General features: G+C 38.4%; 1 pseudogene; it reads right to left on the minus strand.

Moving 5' to 3' along the window:
* Positions 1 to 674: 674 nt before the first annotated feature.
* On the minus strand, positions 675 to 1,820 carry LOC103460862 (GTPase IMAP family member 4 pseudogene; annotated as a pseudogene).
* Positions 1,821 to 5,386: the final 3,566 nt, after the last annotated feature.

Consider the following 5,386-nt stretch of genomic DNA (forward strand, 5'->3'; position numbering starts at 1 on the left):
TAAGAATTATTGCTAAATTATTGCAAAAGTGTAAGAATACTGAAGTGAAAATCATTGGCATAAACATGAGTCTAGTACATTTACTATCATTTTCTATYTATGTTAATATTTCTATAGCAACAATATACATGTCCCAAGAGTTTCTGAAAACTTAAAAAGTGGTAAATAAAATACTRAAAAATAATATGCAAACATTTTAATCTAATTTAACATGAATTCAAACTATTTTTTTTCCAATCAGGAAGTGCATTGAGAGACTATGATTGCAGGTGAAATAATGTGGTGTAAAGGGCACTTCCTCCATTTTACACCATATCAAGATCGACTTCTCCAAACTTATTGAAGTTTACCAATATTTTTATACATACAGAAAAGCTCCAAATTATTCAATCCCCTTGCAGGAGTGAAACCCTGTGATGGAGGTGTTGGGAAGCCAAGTGCAATGAGTGCAGAGTGCATTGCAGTTTCTTTGTGCAATGGATTCAGCACTGTGTTCCTGCTGAACCTCAAGAAAACTTGAGTCTTAATGTCATGATGTGGTGGAAATGTCATGTCTAATTGACTTAATTTATTGACATAATAAAAATAAACTGTCATTTTCTGTTAATCTTTTCTACGTTAAGAAATGTTCAGTTTGGGATGTGTAAGAACTGCAAAGCCACAAATGTCATCATTTAATATTTATAAAAACGCTTAGGAATCAGCTTTTTGTAAAATGGAGAACCCTTTTTCTCTGGTCTCAGTTCTGCTGTTTTTCTGGCCTGAGATTCACGTATTTCCTGCATCTGGAAATGAGCTTGTTGAATTTCTCTGTTCTTCTCCTCCTCCATTTGTCTGAACTGCAGCTGGAAATGAGCTTGTTGATTTTCTCTGATCTTCTGCTCCTCCATTTGTCTTCTCAGGATTTCTAACTCCCCGTCTCTCTCCATTTTCTCTGCCCTTCTCATGTCCATTTCATGCCTCCTCTCCTCTTGCATCTCCTCTACCATCCTCTTCCTCTCCTCCTCTGCCTCCTTCCTCCATTTCTATCTTTCATGCTCTCTCTCCAACCTCTCCATCTGTCTTTCCAACCTATCTCTCTCTTTCTCAGCCTTGAATTGTTCATTCATTTTCTGAATCACTTTCTGATATTTTTCATGTATTTTTCTCTCCAGTTCTTCTTTCTCTTTACGTATTTTCTCTTCTTTCTCCTTCAGGATTCGTTGTTTCTCCTCTTCTATTTTCCTCTCAGCCTCTTGGAACATCTCATTGGTGTAGTGACTTCCTCCATTCCTATTAACAATGGTTCTGATCTTCTTCAGCAGCTCAGTGACCTGAGGTTTCTTGTCTTTCATCTTATTGTTGAAGACATGATACTGGTTGTTACATCTGGACACCAGATCCTGCAGCTCTGGGCTTTCAGACACATAATTTTCAATGGTGGTGTCTTCAAGGTCGTCTCCACGAGTAAACAGAACCATGCAGTATCTGTCTGCTGCCTCTCCAAAGATTTCTTGAATCTTTTGCACTGATTTTAATTCTTCTTCTGTGAATCTGCCGATTGYAACGACCACCAGGAAGATGTGGGGTCCAGGAGAAGCAAAGCGGACGCACTGACCGAGATCTCTGGTTGTTTTATCTTCATCAAATCTGGTGTCCATCACACCTGGAGTGTCAATGACAGCAACCTGCTGTCCATCCACATTACTGGAGACTTTGGAGCATTCAATGGTCATGGATTTTGCGCCGCATTTGGATTCAAAGCACTTTCGACCCAGAATGGTGTTTCCAGTAGCGCTCTTTCCACTCCCAGTCTTCCCCACCATCACGATCCTCAGGTCTTTGTTGTTTGTAATGTTTGTTCCTGTGAAGAAGAAAGTTTGAATCTGAATTAGAATCAACATCATGCTGTACTCAGAACTTCAGCCTCTTTTTATTTGTCTGCTTTGCTTCTCCATCCAGCTATCTATCTAGAATAGGTTTATAAATATAACCATTAACAGAAATCATATATATCTATAAACCTGTCCATCATAGTGTTACGATCTGTGTTTTCTGTATAGTCATCTTGGGATTTTCTGTRTTTAGTCCTGWTTCCCTGAGTCTGTATTGTCCTGWCAGCCCTTGATTGTTCCCAGGTGTGTCTCGTCCCCTTGATTGCCCCCGTGTGTATTTAAGTCCACCTGTTGTCTCTGTCTCTCGTCAGATCCTCGTCGTTGTTAGCGTTGTACGTCTAACGTCTCTGTTCAGTCAGTCGGTTTCCTCAGTAGTTCTGTCACAGTMCTACTGTGAAGTCCTGGGCTTGCTTGTTTCAGTCTTTGTCAGTTGCTACTGGTATTAGCTGTGTGCTGATTTGCTGCCGTGCTACCTGTTCTGGACTGTTGAGCCTTCATCATTAAATCATCATCATCATCATCATCACCAATACCTKGGTCTCTATGTTCTATCTCACCACCACCAACCACACCCCATGACACATAGTTTGAAGTGGAACGTTACAATTGCTATTTAATGCCGCTCTGGTAGAGCTGCTGTTTCCCTGCAATTTCTTTATTCAATCGCTTAATGTTCAAGGTGCAAGTCTGTTTAAACGTTTAAAAATCAATTTTAACAGGTTATGACTTAAAGTTAGAAAAATCCAGAATGCCAAATTTAGCCAGAATGTAACAGTGATGGAATCTGATTATGTTCAGATATAAAACCTTGAAGGCCCCATTATAGAGACTTTCTAATGGTTTGAGTATAATTTGTTAGTTAAGAAACATCTTTGCACAGTGAAGTGTTAGACAATTTCTAATAATATTGAAACTGTTCTTATCTGATCTARGTTTTGTGATATGCAATATGGCATAAAATTCATATCACCATGTGTATTGTAATGACTGGTGGCAATGATATACATCACAATATAATCTGTATAAAACAATAGAAACAAAAAAAAATCACATACCAATTGAGTGGAATGTATATATTTCTATGTGTTAAAACATTTTTTACGTTGTTTTTGGGTGTGTTATTTGCAAGTAACGTTTAACTGTTTTGTTAAATGCTGCTGCCTGTCATTGCCAGGGTTCCCTTAAAAGTTTCATTTTAATGAAGATCTGTCAATGGTGGGCAGCAGCATAATCTCAATGATGAACACGTGGTTAAATCAAAGTTAAATATGCAAATGAAAAATATATTTCTGCGTAGAAACACAGTAACTTTATTGTCATAGATTTCTTGTAGAATCCTCTCCCCACCCAAGTCTTGTGACTGAAACTTGTCCGGTGCATTGCTTGCAGAGACAAACTGGTTCATATGTATAATTAACTTTTTTCAGCTTTACGTCATGTTATAATGTTACTCCCTCATCAGAAACACACTTGAAGTGTTGCCTTGATTCACACGTTTGAGAAATCCTTTCTTTTTCCGTGTTATTTTGTAAAAGCCTTTCTACAACAACTAAAAGCAAAAGAGATGCTCACTCAGAGTAACATGGATCTTAGATAAGCACAGGAAGCCTTTCATTTTTAAATTCCTGAGCTTTGAGTTTCAGTCATTTCAAACAATTGCTCTACCCCCTCCTGCCTTTTATATTGATGTTTTAAAATGTTGAGTTTAGTTTGGCTTGTCTGTGACCAGACAGTAGCTCCATAGGACAGATGAGGAAGRATCATMAAGTCAAAAAACATCTTTGCGCATTGAAGTATTAGACAATTTCTATTTTTTTGCAGGAGTTTCTTGTTTAAGTATGTAAATGTATATATAATTTAAAGTGACATTTTATTTCCTTATATTTATTATCWTGTGTGAAAAGAAACTTTTGAATATGAGTTTCTGGCTTGTGGATTCATGGTTTATAATAAATGCACCGTTGACTATTGAAAAGTGTCTTTATGGACCTTAAAGATTTATCCTTGGGTACCACTGACCTAATTACACACACAATCCCTGACACTAAGCTCTCCATTACTGCTATTTAATCTACTTTACAGCAGGTTAGAGAGAAGCTGCTGTGAGGATCTTGGGTTGTTTTGATCATTTCAGTCGACTTCCATTACTATTGTGTTCCTTAGTTTGTTATTTTGATGACATCAGCCTTGTTTCTACTTTACTTTAGTTCAGTCCTTTCTCAGTTATCCTAGTTTATTTATTCCTTGTGTCTAGTTGTYTTCTGGTTCTGGTTCTGCTCTGCCTCCCCAGAACCAAACGAGGAGAAGCAGCATTCAGCTTCTATGCACCACAAATTTGGAACAAACTTCCAGAAAACTGTAAAACAGCTGAAACACTGACTTCCTCTAAATCTCGACTAAAAACCCTCCTGTTTAGAGTTGTATTTCAAACGTAATCAATTACRAATTTAATGATGGKACTTGCCTTAATGTAATGTTTTCATTGTTGATTCTTGCATAACTTTGTGTTTTTGTTTATGATGTAAAGCACTTTGAAATGCCTTGCTTCTGAAATATGCTATACAAATAAAATTTGATTGATTTCTCTTAGATTAATTTTCCTAGTTCCCCTGTTGTGTGTTCATCTCTCTCTCTCTCTCTCTCTCTCTTGAGTGCACATGTGTGAGCGTCTGCTGCATGTGTGGAGTGGAAGGAAAGCGAGTGTGAGGTTTTCTAAAGGTTTGAACTTCACCTTTCACAGTGGTGATTCACTTGTTTCGCACTTTAACACGATCTGTTTTCACTGGTATGAAAACAGATCGAAAAAAGACACTGGTGCGGCCAGTGTCTTTCTTCTGGCCGCGCCAAGCTTTTAGCTCGGTGCGATGGCCGGGAAAAGTTACGGTGCTGCAGGCTTTAGGAGCCTTTCACGTCGACATGGTATTAAAATACCAGTTGCCGTGGATTTTTCGGTTGAGGAGTGTGGCTTGGCTGTTGGGGAACTTGTTGGGTGTGAAAGTGTGAAGGCAGCATCCAGGATGAATAATGCAGTGGTTATGTTTTTGGACTCGATCGATAAGGTGAACAGTGTAGTTGAGAGGGGAATTGTTTTGAGAAATACACAAACTACTGTTTTCCCTTTAATGAACCCTGCTAAGCAGATCATCCTGTCTAATTTGCCACCCTTCATCAGCGATGATGTGATGCTGAAGGAATTGTCACGTCACGGTCAGATCGTGTCGGCAATGAAAATGCTCCCATCGGGATGCAAATCAGCAAAGCTGAAACACGTCGTTTCATTTAGAAGACAAGTATTTATGATTCTCAGAAATGATATTGAGGACCTGAGCATAGTGATGAAATTTAAAGTTGACACTATTTTTGCAACAACTGAAACTATGAAGTGTTTTGGATGTAACCAGGAGGGCCATTCGGTTTGTAATTGCCCTGAAAAGGTTCTAAAAGAGACTGTTCAGGTTAATGAAAATCCAGAGTAAGGGACATCAGCAGACACTATGAATGGAGCGACAGTG

The sequence above is a fragment of the Poecilia reticulata genome, unplaced genomic scaffold, assembly GCF_000633615.1.
Source record: "Poecilia reticulata strain Guanapo unplaced genomic scaffold, Guppy_female_1.0+MT scaffold_313, whole genome shotgun sequence".
NCBI lineage: Eukaryota > Metazoa > Chordata > Actinopteri > Cyprinodontiformes > Poeciliidae > Poecilia > Poecilia reticulata.